This window comes from Equus asinus, chromosome X, assembly GCF_041296235.1.
Source record: "Equus asinus isolate D_3611 breed Donkey chromosome X, EquAss-T2T_v2, whole genome shotgun sequence".
NCBI classification, from domain to species: domain Eukaryota; kingdom Metazoa; phylum Chordata; class Mammalia; order Perissodactyla; family Equidae; genus Equus; species Equus asinus.
Window position 1 is genome coordinate 81661294 of NC_091820.1, and position 15326 is coordinate 81676619.

Here is a 15326-nt window from a genome sequence, read left to right on the forward strand (position 1 = left end):
GGGGAGGAGTCAGACTGGTCTGAGATGGCTCTGAAACTCTGTGTGCTTGGAGGTTGTCAGGACAACTTAGCCTTCTGAGGTTCTTTATGACATCACGGTGAACATGTCCCCCAAGATGGCCGCATGGTTACAGTCTGAGGATTGGCCTAGGCTGGGCTATTAAAGGGAGACATACCCAGAAACAGCTTTGACAAACAGAAAGCGGGCACAGAAACTGGAAGAGATCAAACAGACTCTGATGCCAGGGATAAGAAAGGAATCCTTGGCAAGAAGCGAGAATAGAGGGACAAGCACTGAGAGGAGAACATTGTCATCTATTCAAGTCTATGGGGAGGCCATGCTGATTCAAGCTTGAAACTTGACTGGAAACACGAGGCCGCACTTGGGCCTTATCAGACCTACAGTGTCCTTCTGCCTTAAGCATAATCCAAAGTCAAGAAGGATCTCTTGAGGACATTGAAGAGAAGAGTCGATGCCTCCTTTCCTAGGCCCCTAGCGTTCTTGGAAGATCAGTCTCACTTTCCATAGCTCTGGCGTCACGGGGGCCCACTGGCCTCATGCTAATGCGTCCCAAGAGATGTCTTGGAAGCCTCGAAGGAATGGAGCCCTCTCATGCTTGGGGTAGGTCTCTTTGTTGGGAAGGGCTCTACAAGTGTGCTGAAAATCACCCTTTTCCAGAGGGCTTGGTTCCTTTGTGAAGGCTGCCCTCCCAGGCTAGAGTGCTCACTTTGGCTCCAATGAAATTCTCTCCCCCGACCTCTTGCCGTAGAAGGATTATTGATTATGTGCTTTGACGCCATATGGAAGGAAGCTGGCTGAAAATTAGAACATTACAATTCTGTTTCCAGAAAAATAAACATGCCAGGGCTGAGGATGTAGGTCAAACAAATGGCACAGCCTATAGAAATACAGTCAGCCCGCATCTAGACGGAATCTAGGGCAACGTCCAAGGGTCAGGGGTCAAGTTCGAAACTTCCCAAATCCACAAAAGAGAAAGAAAAATATCTTTCCTGGAGCGGGGAATTCATCAGATTTGTCTAATTTGTCTCGGAAAAACATGATGTCCATGAAGGGGGTTGCCAGGACCACCTCGAATTTGGAGTTTCTGATCTCAGGATGTCAAACCAACCCAGATGAACACGGGTTCTCAGTGCTTCGTTTGACCTAGGCTAGGATAGCAAATAGTCCTACAAGTGACCGCTGCAAATTCAAAGACAGCAACCAAGAATCACGAAAGCACTCACACCTCGGCCTAGAGAACATACGGTCATTCAAGAAATGCAAAATTAATCCCTTGGACTGAAGGAGAACGGACTGATAAGCACATCTAAGGGAGATAGCTGAGAAAGACCATGACGAGGATACTGTGGAAAAGAAAAAAAGGTCCCAGAAAATGCAAGGCGAACAGATATCACACCTGAATAATGCACAATGAAAGATGTCAGTCTTTAGACAGGCTCTGCTGGAACGTTTGAAAGTCAGAGAAATTCACAAGCCAAAACACGGCAGCGAAGGTCAAACCTGGGCTCACTGGGAAGGGTGAGTTATGAGACTGCTCCAAGCGGGCTCTGAAGCCCTGTGTCCATGAAGCTTGCCGGGGCAGCAGACACACAATTATGACCAATCCTCTGACGTCACAGTGGCCCCGACAGACCACCTGGCCTCATCTACACAGTGCCAGAGCTGGGCTCAAGCAGCATATTCAAGCCCCATTGCACTCAACTGCAGGTTGCCAACGGAACATGAAAGGGGCCGGCCGGTGGTGCAGCTGTGAGGTCCGCAGCTTCTGGGTCGGTGGCCCGGGGTGGGCCGGGTGGAATCCTGGGGGTGAGCCTCCTCAACACTGCTTCAGTCATTCTGGGGCAGGTGTCCGAGGGGGTGTAGAGGCAGATGGGAAGGGACGTTAGATAGGGCCAGACTTCCACAGCAAATACAGGAGCGTTGCCAGCAGATGTGAGCACAGCGATGCACTTCTGCCAAAACAGAACCAATTACAAGTTGCAAAGAATAGAAAAACGGAAGCTAAACACAAACGAACAAAAAACACAGCTTGCCAGTACGAAGAAGAAGATGTCTATGAAGAGCCTTAGCAAAACAGGTGAAAGCTATGTCAACCGAAAACTAGCAAACGTTTGGGGAAAGAAATTCAAGACGACACAAGGAAAAAGAAGGATATTCCGGGACCTAGGAATGGAAGAATTAACACACTTGAAACGTCCATAGCGGAGAAAGGAATCTCTGGATTCCATGCAATCCCAGTCAAAGTTGCAGCCATATTTGCCAGAGAGATAGAAGAGAGAATCCTAAAGTTTCCAGCCAGCAACAAGAGACCCTGAATAGGCCAAGGAATCCTCAGGAAAACGAACAAAGCAGGACGTATCACACTTTCTGATTTCAACATAGAGGACGAAGCGCTGGGTACCGAAACGGCACAGTCCGGGCCCAAAAACAGGCACACAGACCCATGCAACAGAATCGAGAGCCCAGAGCCCAACTCAAACATACATGGACAGCCCATTTGCGACCAGGGAGCCAAGAGGAGACAGTGGACAAAGGAGAGTCTCTCCGATAAACGGTGCTGGGAAGCCTGCACAGCCACATGGAACACAACGAGAGTAGACCATGATGTTCCACCTGGCACACGCACCACCTGGAATCGATTAAAGCCCTGAATGGCACACTTGAAACCGTGAAACTTGTAGGAGAAGACCTAGGCAGAGTGCTCTTTGCCATCTGTCTGAGCCGCCTATTGGGAAGAAGCCTGTCTGACTGGGCAAGGGCAGCAAAGGAGACAACAAACAAACGGGACCACCTCACATGCAGACGCTTCTGCCCAGTCAAGGAAACCATCGACTCAATGCAAAGACAGCACAACAACTGGGAGTGGATGTTTGCAAAGCACACATCGGACAAGGGGTGAAAAGCCCAAAGATACAATCAACTCACACGTCTCCACAAGAAAAAGAACAAGCCAATGAAAACCTGGGCCAAAGATGGACACAGAGATTTCTCCCAAGAAGATCTAAAGAGGGCCAACAGGTGCATGAAAACTTGTTCACCCTCATTAAGCCTGAGGCCAAGGCAAATCCAAACCGCAAGGACATAGCAGCTCACTGTGGTCAGAATGGCTATAAGGAGGCAGACAGGAAACAACAAGCGTCAGAGAGGAGGTGGAGAGAAGGGAAGCCTCCTGCACTGCTGCTGGCAGTGGAAACCGGTGCAGCCACTAGGCCAAGCGGTGTGGAACTGCCTCCGAGATTTAAGAATCCATGTCCCATATGATCCAGCTGTTCCTCAGGGGCCCGTTTAGCCAAAGAACTCGGAAACACTACCGCCTAAAGACATGTGCACCGCTGAGTTCAGCACAGCCTTACTCCCGCTCTCCAAGACTTGGAAGCCGCCCTGGTGCCCAGCAAGGGACGAATGGAGAAGGAACATGGGCTATAGCCACACAATGGCATACCACTCAGCGGGAACAAAGGATGCAATCCAGCCATTTGTGACCACCAGAATGGCTGGGAGGGTTTTAGGGGAAGTGAAACAAGCCCCAGGGACAAAGTCAAATACCGTAGGATCTCACTTACAAGGAGAAGAAAAAGCAAGCACTGACCAACAGGCGGCACTGGACATTTGATCGGGGGTGCCCAGAGGCAAAGCGGGGCGGTGGGGGAGGGTGGAAGAGATGATGAGGCACAAGTGTGTGGTGAGGGCCTGTGATTCGGCTTACGCTGGTGAAGAGGATGGAACCTACACGGAAGTCTAAATCGATGAGGATGTAAATCTGAAAGACATAGGATGTTCGAATGCAGGGTTATGGCAATAAATCCACCTAAAATCAAAAATCCAAAAAGGGGTCCAGAATGACGGCATACAGCTTTGGGGGCTGAAAGAGATTAGAGAAGGTGAACTTCCAAGGATGGAAAATCACCTCAAAAGGCTTACTGATGCTACAGAAAGGTAGACCATTCCAAATACATGAAGAGGAATCCTACCAAGAGAACCTGATCCGTGCTAAGCCCAGGAACCAACGGAAAACGTTACCGTCCATGATGTTCCTACTAATCACCTTCACGAATAATCCAAACAGGCCCACATCTTCCCAAGTTCAGGCCACAGGTTGGTCCAAAAGTGCAAGTCAGGGCCGGCCCTGTGGTGGAGCGGGCAAGTGCCCATGTTCCGCTTGGGTGGCCCGGGCCTCACTCTTTCACAGCACGGGTGCAGATCACATTAGCACTGTTAGGGAATAGAGATTTCATGGTACGGTGCGGACGGAGGTCCTAAAGAAGTAGCAATTGTGAGGGTCCCTTATCAATACGCACCAGAAAAAGCACCGTGAGAATATTCCAATCTAGGAAGGCATCTGGTACACTTCCCCAAAGGAAGAAGGAAGGAAAACATGGGACCTGCCAAGGCGGAATTGGCAGAGTGCTAGGAGATGACACGATCATTGCGCATCAGAGGATTGCCCGGGCAACTTCAACTTGGGAGGGAGTCCAGGACTTTCTCTGGGGAAGGTCCACCCACTTGGCCATCTACCCACGACATAAGAGATAACACCCAGGGTAATCTTACAGGAAAGAGACCAGTGTCTAGAGAGAATGGAGCAGGCCTTTCCAAGTTCGAGGAGAAAGTTAGAAACCGACAAGAAATCCAGAAAAAGGAAAACTATCCTACCTGGAAAGGGGGAGGAGTCAGACTGGTCTGAGATGGCTCTGAAACTCTGTGTGCTTGGAGGTTGTCAGGACAACTTAGCCTTCTGAGGTTCTTTATGACATCACGGTGAACATGTCCCCCAAGATGGCCGCATGGTTACAGTCTGAGGATTGGCCTAGGCTGGGCTATTAAAGGGAGACATACCCAGAAACAGCTTTGACAAACAGAAAGCGGGCACAGAAACTGGAAGAGATCAAACAGACTCTGATGCCAGGGATAAGAAAGGAATCCTTGGCAAGAAGCCAGAATAGAGGGACAAGCACTGAGAGGAGAACATTGTCATCTATTCAAGTCTATGGGGAGGCCATGCTGATTCAAGCTTGAAACTTGACTGGAAACACGAGGCCGCACTTGGGCCTTATCAGACCTACAGTGTCCTTCTGCCTTAAGCATAATCCAAAGTCAAGAAGGATCTCTTGAGGACATTGAAGAGAAGAGTCGATGCCTCCTTTCCTAGGCCCCTAGCGTTCTTGGAAGATCAGTCTCACTTTCCATAGCTCTGGCGTCACGGGGGCCCACTGGCCACATGCTAATGCGTCCCAAGAGATGTCTTGGAAGCCTCGAAGGAATGGAGCCCTCTCATGCTTGGGGTAGGTCTCTTTGTTGGGAAGGGCTCTACAAGTGTGCTGAAAATCACCCTTTTCCAGAGGGCTTGGTTCCTTTGTGAAGGCTGCCCTCCCAGGCTAGAGTGCTCACTTTGGCTCCAATGAAATTCTCTCCCCCGACCTCTTGCCGTAGAAGGATTATTGATTATGTGCTTTGACGCCATATGGAAGGAAGCTGGCTGAAAATTAGAACATTACAATTCTGTTTCCAGAAAAATAAACATGCCAGGGCTGAGGATGTAGGTCAAACAAATGGCACAGCCTATAGAAATACAGTCAGCCCGCATCTAGACGGAATCTAGGGCAACGTCCAAGGGTCAGGGGTCAAGTTCGAAACTTCCCAAATCCACAAAAGAGAAAGAAAAATATCTTTCCTGGAGCGGGGAATTCATCAGATTTGTCTAATTTGTCTCGGAAAAACATGATGTCCATGAAGGGGGTTGCCAGGACCACCTCGAATTTGGAGTTTCTGATCTCAGGATGTCAAACCAACCCAGATGAACACGGGTTCTCAGTGCTTCGTTTGACCTAGGCTAGGATAGCAAATAGTCCTACAAGTGACCGCTGCAAATTCAATGACAGCAACCAAGAATCACGAAAGCACTCACACCTCGGCCTAGAGAACATACGGTCATTCAAGAAATGCAAAATTAATCCCTTGGACTGAAGGAGAACGGACTGATAAGCACATCTAAGGGAGATAGCTGAGAAAGACCATGACGAGGATACTGTGGAAAAGAAAAAAAGGTCCCAGAAAATGCAAGGCGAACAGATATCACACCTGAATAATCCACAATGAAAGATGTCAGTCTTTAGACAGGCTCTGCTGGAACGTTTGAAAGTCAGAGAAATTCACAAGCCAAAACACGGCAGCGAAGGTCAAACCTGGGCTCACTGGGAAGGGTGAGTTATGAGACTGCTCCAAGCGGGCTCTGAAGCCCTGTGTCCATGAAGCTTGCCGGGGCAGCAGACACACAATTATGACCAATCCTCTGACGTCACAGTGGCCCCGACAGACCACCTGGCCTCATCTACACAGTGCCAGAGCTGGGCTCAAGCAGCATATTCAAGCCCCATTGCACTCAACTGCAGGTTGCCAACGGAACATGAAAGGGGCCGGCCGGTGGTGCAGCTGTGAGGTCCGCAGCTTCTGGGTCGGCGGCCCGGGGTGGGCCGGGTGGAATCCTGGGGGTGAGCCTCCTCAACACTGCTTCAGTCATTCTGGGGCAGGCGTCCGAGGGGGTGTAGAGGCAGATGGGAAGGGACGTTAGATAGGGCCAGACTTCCACAGCAAATACAGGAGCGTTGCCAGCAGATGTGAGCACAGCGATGCACTTCTGCCAAAACAGAACCAATTACAAGTTGCAAAGAATAGAAAAACGGAAGCTAAACACAAACGAACAAAAAACACAGCTTGCCAGTACGAAGAAGAAGATGTCTATGAAGAGCCTTAGCAAAACAGGTGAAAGCTATGTCAACCGAAAACTAGCAAACGTTTGGGGAAAGAAATTCAAGACGACACAAGGAAAAAGAAGGATATTCCGGGACCTAGGAATGGAAGAATTAACACACTTGAAACGTCCCTAGCGGAGAAAGGAATCTCTGGATTCCATGCAATCCCAGTCAAAGTTGCAGCCATATTTGCCAGAGAGATAGAAGAGAGAATCCTAAAGTTTCCAGCCAGCAACAAGAGACCCTGAATAGGCCACGGAATCCTGAGGAAAACGAACAAAGCAGGACGTATCACACTTTCTGATTTCAACATAGAGGACGAAGCGCTGGGTACCGAAACGGCACAGTCCGGGCCCAAAAACAGGCACACAGACCCATGCAACAGAATCGAGAGCCCAGAGCCCAACTCAAACATACATGGACAGCCCATTTGCGACCAGGGAGCCAAGAGGAGACAGTGGACAAAGGAGAGTCTCTCCGATAAACGGTGCTGGGAAGCCTGCACAGCCACATGGAACACAACGAGAGTAGACCATGATGTTCCACCTGGCACACGCACCACCTGGAATCGATTAAAGCCCTGAATGGCACACTTGAAACCGTGAAACTTGTAGGAGAAGACCTAGGCAGAGTGCTCTTTGCCATCTGTCTGAGCCGCCTATTGGGAAGAAGCCTGTCTGACTGGGCAAGGGCAGCAAAGGAGACAACAAACAAACGGGACCACCTCACATGCAGACGCTTCTGCCCAGTCAAGGAAACCATCGACTCAATGCAAAGACAGCACAACAACTGGGAGTGGATGTTTGCAAAGCACACATCGGACAAGGGGTGAAAAGCCCAAAGATACAATCAACTCACACGTCTCCACAAGAAAAAGAACAAGCCAATGAAAACCTGGGCCAAAGATGGACACAGAGATTTCTCCCAAGAAGATCTAAAGAGGGCCAACAGGTGCATGAAAACTTGTTCACCCTCATTAAGCCTGAGGCCAAGGCAAATCCAAACCGCAAGGACATAGCAGCTCACTGTGGTCAGAATGGCTATAAGGAGGCAGACAGGAAACAACAAGCGTCAGAGAGGAGGTGGAGAGAAGGGAAGCCTCCTGCACTGCTGCTGGCAGTGGAAACCGGTGCAGCCACTAGGCCAAGAGGTGTGGAACTGCCTCCGAAATTTAAGAATCCATGTCCCATATGATCCAGCTGTTCCTCTGGGGCGCGTTTAGCCAAAGAACTCGGAAACACTACCGCCTAAAGACATGTGCACCGCTGAGTTCAGCACAGCCTTACTCCCGCTCTCCAAGACTTGGAAGCCGCCCTGGTGCCCAGCAAGGGACGAATGGAGAAGGAACATGGGCTATAGCCACACAATGGCATACCACTCAGCGGGAACAAAGGATGCAATCCAGCCATTTGTGACCACCAGAATGGCTGGGAGGGTTTTAGGGGAAGTGAAACAAGCCCCAGGGACAAAGTCAAATACCGTAGGATCTCACTTACAAGGAGAAGAAAAAGCAAGCACTGACCAACAGGCGGCACTGGACATTTGATCGGGGGTGCCCAGAGGCAAAGCGGGGCGGTGGGGGAGGGTGGAAGAGATGATGAGGCACAAGTGTGTGGTGAGGGCCTGTGATTCGGCTTACGCTGGTGAAGAGGATGGAACCTACACGGAAGTCTAAATCGATGAGGATGTAAATCTGAAAGACATAGGATGTTCGAATGCAGGGTTATGGCAATAAATCCACCTAAAAGCAAAAATCCAAAAAGGGGTCCAGAATGACGGCATACAGCTTTGGGGGCTGAAAGAGATTAGAGAAGGTGAACTTCCAAGGATGGAAAATCACCTCAAAAGGCTTACTGATGCTACAGAAAGGTAGACCATTCCAAATACATGAAGAGGAATGCTGCCAAGAGAACCTGATCCGTGCTAAGCCCAGGAACCAACGGAAAACGTTACCGTCCATGATGTTCCTACTAATCACCTTCACGAATAATCCAAACAGGCCCACATCTTCCCAAGTTCAGGCCACAGGTTGGTCCAAAAGTGCAAGTCAGGGCCGGCCCTGTGGTGGAGCGGGCAAGTGCCCACGTTCCGCTTGGGTGGCCCGGGCCTCACTCTTTCACAGCACGGGTGCAGATCACATTAGCACTGTTAGGGAATAGAGATTTCATGGTACGGTGCGGACGGAGGTCCTAAAGAAGTAGCAATTGTGAGGGTCCCTTATCAATACGCACCAGAAAAAGCACCGTGAGAATATTCCAATCTAGGAAGGCATCTGGTACACTTCCCCAAAGGAAGAAGGAAGGAAAACATGGGACCTGCCAAGGCGGAATTGGCAGAGTGCTAGGAGATGACACGATCATTGCGCATCAGAGGATTGCCCGGGCAACTTCAACTTGGGAGGGAGTCCAGGACTTTCTCTGGGGAAGGTCCACCCACTTGGCCATCTACCCACGACATAAGAGATAACACCCAGGGTAATCTTACAGGAAAGAGACCAGTGTCTAGAGAGAATGGAGCAGGCCTTTCCAAGTTCGAGGAGAAAGTTAGAAACCGACAAGAAATCCAGAAAAAGGAAAACTATCCTACCTGGAAAGGGGGAGGAGTCAGACTGGTCTGAGATGGCTCTGAAACTCTGTGTGCTTGGAGGTTGTCAGGACAACTTAGCCTTCTGAGGTTCTTTATGACATCACGGTGAACATGTCCCCCAAGATGGCCGCATGGTTACAGTCTGAGGATTGGCCTAGGCTGGGCTATTAAAGGGAGACATACCCAGAAACAGCTTTGACAATCAGAAAGCGGGCACAGAAACTGGAAGAGATCAAACAGACTCTGATGCCAGGGATAAGAAAGGAATCCTTGGCAAGAAGCCAGAATAGAGGGACAAGCACTGAGAGGAGAACATTGTCATCTATTCAAGTCTATGGGGAGGCCATGCTGATTCAAGCTTGAAACTTGACTGGAAACACGAGGCCGCACTTGGGCCTTATCAGACCTACAGTGTCCTTCTGCCTTAAGCATAATCCAAAGTCAAGAAGGATCTCTTGAGGACATTGAAGAGAAGAGTCGATGCCTCCTTTCCTAGGCCCCTAGCGTTCTTGGAAGATCAGTCTCACTTTCCATAGCTCTGGCGTCACGGGGGCCCACTGGCCACATGCTAATGCGTCCCAAGAGATGTCTTGGAAGCCTCGAAGGAATGGAGCCCTCTCATGCTTGGGGTAGGTCTCTTTGTTGGGAAGGGCTCTACAAGTGTGCTGAAAATCACCCTTTTCCAGAGGGCTTGGTTCCTTTGTGAAGGCTGCCCTCCCAGGCTAGAGTGCTCACTTTGGCTCCAATGAAATTCTCTCCCCCGACCTCTTGCCGTAGAAGGATTATTGATTATGTGCTTTGACGCCATATGGAAGGAAGCTGGCTGAAAATTAGAACATTACAATTCTGTTTCCAGAAAAATAAACATGCCAGGGCTGAGGATGTAGGTCAAACAAATGGCACAGCCTATAGAAATACAGTCAGCCCGCATCTAGGCGGAATCTAGGGCAACGTCCAAGGGTCAGGGGTCAAGTTCGAAACTTCCCAAATCCACAAAAGAGAAAGAAAAATATCTTTCCTGGAGCGGGGAATTCATCAGATTTGTCTAATTTGTCTCGGAAAAACATGATGTCCATGAAGAGGGTTGCCAGGACCACCTCGAATTTGGAGTTTCTGATCTCAGGATGTCAAACCAACCCAGATGAACACGGGTTCTCAGTGCTTCGTTTGACCTAGGCTAGGATAGCAAATAGTCCTACAAGTGACCGCTGCAAATTCAAAGACAGCAACCAAGAATCACGAAAGCACTCACACCTCGGCCTAGAGAACATACGGTCATTCAAGAAATGCAAAATTAATCCCTTGGACTGAAGGAGAACGGACTGATAAGCACATCTAAGGGAGATAGCTGAGAAAGACCATGACGAGGATACTGTGGAAAAGAAAAAAAGGTCCCAGAAAATGCAAGGCGAACAGATATCACACCTGAATAATGCACAATGAAAGATGTCAGTCTTTAGACAGGCTCTGCTGGAACGTTTGAAAGTCAGAGAAATTCACAAGCCAAAACACGGCAGCGAAGGTCAAACCTGGGCTCACTGGGAAGGGTGAGTTATGAGACTGCTCCAAGCGGGCTCTGAAGCCCTGTGTCCATGAAGCTTGCCGGGGCAGCAGACACACAATTATGACCAATCCTCTGACGTCACAGTGGCCCCGACAGACCACCTGGCCTCATCTACACAGTGCCAGAGCTGGGCTCAAGCAGCATATTCAAGCCCCATTGCACTCAACTGCAGGTTGCCAACGGAACATGAAAGGGGCCGGCCGGTGGTGCAGCTGTGAGGTCCGCAGCTTCTGGGTCGGTGGCCCGGGGTGGGCCGGGTGGAATCCTGGGGGTGAGCCTCCTCAACACTGCTTCAGTCATTCTGGGGCAGGCGTCCGAGGGGGTGTAGAGGCAGATGGGAAGGGACGTTAGATAGGGCCAGACTTCCACAGCAAATACAGGAGCGTTGCCAGCAGATGTGAGCACAGCGATGCACTTCTGCCAAAACAGAACCAATTACAAGTTGCAAAGAATAGAAAAACGGAAGCTAAACACAAACGAACAAAAAACACAGCTTGCCAGTACGAAGAAGAAGATGTCTATGAAGAGCCTTAGCAAAACAGGTGAAAGCTATGTCAACCGAAAACTAGCAAACGTTTGGGGAAAGAAATTCAAGACGACACAAGGAAAAAGAAGGATATTCCGGGACCTAGGAATGGAAGACTTAACACACTTGAAACGTCCCTAGCGGAGAAAGGAATCTCTGGATTCCATGCAATCCCAGTCAAAGTTGCAGCCATATTTGCCAGAGAGATAGAAGAGAGAATCCTAAAGTTTCCAGCCAGCAACAAGAGACCCTGAATAGGCCAAGGAATCCTGAGGAAAACGAACAAAGCAGGACGTATCACACTTTCTGATTTCAACATAGAGGACGAAGCGCTGGGTACCGAAACGGCACAGTCCGGGCCCAAAAACAGGCACACAGACCCATGCAACAGAATCGAGAGCCCAGAGCCCAACTCAAACATACATGGACAGCCCATTTGCGACCAGGGAGCCAAGAGGAGACAGTGGACAAAGGAGAGTCTCTCCGATAAACGGTGCTGGGAAGCCTGCACAGCCACATGGAACACAACGAGAGTAGACCATGATGTTCCACCTGGCACACGCACCACCTGGAATCGATTAAAGCCCTGAATGGCACACTTGAAACCGTGAAACTTGTAGGAGAAGACCTAGGCAGAGTGCTCTTTGCCATCTGTCTGAGCCGCCTATTGGGAAGAAGCCTGTCTGACTGGGCAAGGGCAGCAAAGGAGACAACAAACAAACGGGACCACCTCACATGCAGACGCTTCTGCCCAGTCAAGGAAACCATCGACTCAATGCAAAGACAGCACAACAACTGGGAGTGGATGTTTGCAAAGCACACATCGGACAAGGGGTGAAAAGCCCAAAGATACAATCAACTCACACGTCTCCACAAGAAAAAGAACAAGCCAATGAAAACCTGGGCCAAAGATGGACACAGAGATTTCTCCCAAGAAGATCTAAAGAGGGCCAACAGGTGCATGAAAACTTGTTCACCCTCATTAAGCCTGAGGCCAAGGCAAATCCAAACCGCAAGGACATAGCAGCTCACTGTGGTCAGAATGGCTATAAGGAGGCAGACAGGAAACAACAAGCGTCAGAGAGGAGGTGGAGAGAAGGGAAGCCTCCTGCACTGCTGCTGGCAGTGGAAACCGGTGCAGCCACTAGGCCAAGCGGTGTGGAACTGCCTCCGAAATTTAAGAATCCATGTCCCATATGATCCAGCTGTTCCTCAGGGGCCCGTTTAGCCAAAGAACTCGGAAACACTACCGCCTAAAGACATGTGCACCGCTGAGTTCAGCACAGCCTTACTCCCGCTCTCCAAGACTTGGAAGCCGCCCTGGTGCCCAGCAAGGGACGAATGGAGAAGGAACATGGGCTATAGCCACACAATGGCAGACCACTCAGCGGGAACAAAGGATGCAATCCAGCCATTTGTGACCACCAGAATGGCTGGGAGGGTTTTAGGGGAAGTGAAACAAGCCCCAGGGACAAAGTCAAATACCGTAGGATCTCACTTACAAGGAGAAGAAAAAGCAAGCACTGACCAACAGGCGGCACTGGACATTTGATCGGGGGTGCCCAGAGGCAAAGCGGGGCGGTGGGGGAGGGTGGAAGAGATGATGAGGCACAAGTGTGTGGTGAGGGCCTGTGATTCGGCTTACGCTGGTGAAGAGGATGGAACCTACACGGAAGTCTAAATCGATGAGGATGTAAATCTGAAAGACATAGGATGTTCGAATGCAGGGTTATGGCAATAAATCCACCTAAAAGCAAAAATCCAAAAAGGGGTCCAGAATGACGGCATACAGCTTTGGGGGCTGAAAGAGATTAGAGAAGGTGAACTTCCAAGGATGGAAAATCACCTCAAAAGCCTGACTGATGCTACAGAAAGGTAGACCATTCCAAATACATGAAGAGGAATCCTACCAAGAGAACCTGATCCGTGCTAAGCCCAGGAACCAACGGAAAACGTTACCGTCCATGATGTTCCTACTAATCACCTTCACGAATAATCCAAACAGGCCCACATCTTCCCAAGTTCAGGCCACAGGTTGGTCCAAAAGTGCAAGTCAGGGCCGGCCCTGTGGTGGAGCGGGCAAGTGCCCACGTTCCGCTTGGGTGGCCCGGGCCTCACTCTTTCACAGCACGGGTGCAGATCACATTAGCACTGTTAGGGAATAGAGATTTCATGGTACGGTGCGGACGGAGGTCCTAAAGAAGTAGCAATTGTGAGGGTCCCTTATCAATACGCACCAGAAAAAGCACCGTGAGAATATTCCAATCTAGGAAGGCATCTGGTACACTTCCCCAAAGGAAGAAGGAAGGAAAACATGGGACCTGCCAAGGCGGAATTGGCAGAGTGCTAGGAGATGACACGATCATTGCGCATCAGAGGATTGCCCGGGCAACTTCAACTTGGGAGGGAGTCCAGGACTTTCTCTGGGGAAGGTCCACCCACTTGGCCATCTACCCACGACATAAGAGATAACACCCAGGGTAATCTTACAGGAAAGAGACCAGTGTCTAGAGAGAATGGAGCAGGCCTTTCCAAGTTCGAGGAGAAAGTTAGAAACCGACAAGAAATCCAGAAAAAGGAAAACTATCCTACCTGGAAAGGGGGAGGAGTCAGACTGGTCTGAGATGGCTCTGAAACTCTGTGTGCTTGGAGGTTGTCAGGACAACTTAGCCTTCTGAGGTTCTTTATGACATCACGGTGAACATGTCCCCCAAGATGGCCGCATGGTTACAGTCTGAGGATTGGCCTAGGCTGGGCTATTAAAGGGAGACATACCCAGAAACAGCTTTGACAAACAGAAAGCGGGCACAGAAACTGGAAGAGATCAAACAGACTCTGATGCCAGGGATAAGAAAGGAATCCTTGGCAAGAAGCCAGAATAGAGGGACAAGCACTGAGAGGAGAACATTGTCATCTATTCAAGGCTATGGGGAGGCCATGCTGATTCAAGCTTGAAACTTGACTGGAAACACGAGGCCGCACTTGGGCCTTATCAGACCTACAGTGTCCTTCTGCCTTAAGCATAATCCAAAGTCAAGAAGGATCTCTTGAGGACATTGAAGAGAAGAGTCGATGCCTCCTTTCCTAGGCCCCTAGCGTTCTTGGAAGATCAGTCTCACTTTCCATAGCTCTGGCGTCACGGGGGCCCACTGGCCACATGCTAATGCGTCCCAAGAGATGTCTTGGAAGCCTCGAAGGAATGGAGCCCTCTCATGCTTGGGGTAGGTCTCTTTGTTGGGAAGGGCTCTACAAGTGTGCTGAAAATCACCCTTTTCCAGAGGGCTTGGTTCCTTTGTGAAGGCTGCCCTCCCAGGCTAGAGTGCTCACTTTGGCTCCAATGAAATTCTCTCCCCCGACCTCTTGCCGTAGAAGGATTATTGATTATGTGCTTTGACGCCATATGGAAGGAAGCTGGCTGAAAATTAGAACATTACAATTCTGTTTCCAGAAAAATAAACATGCCAGGGCTGAGGATGTAGGTCAAACAAATGGCACAGCCTATAGAAATACAGTCAGCCCGCATCTAGGCGGAATCTAGGGCAACGTCCAAGGGTCAGGGGTCAAGTTCGAAACTTCCCAAATCCACAAAAGAGAAAGAAAAATATCTTTCCTGGAGCGGGGAATTCATCAGATTTGTCTAATTTGTCTCGGAAAAACATGATGTCCATGAAGAGGGTTGCCAGGACCACCTCGAATTTGGAGTTTCTGATCTCAGGATGTCAAACCAACCCAGATGAACACGGGTTCTCAGTGCTTCGTTTGACCTAGGCTAGGATAGCAAATAGTCCTACAAGTGACCGCTGCAAATTCAAAGACAGCAACCAAGAATCACGAAAGCACTCACACCTCGGCCTAGAGAACATACGGTCATTCAAGAAAT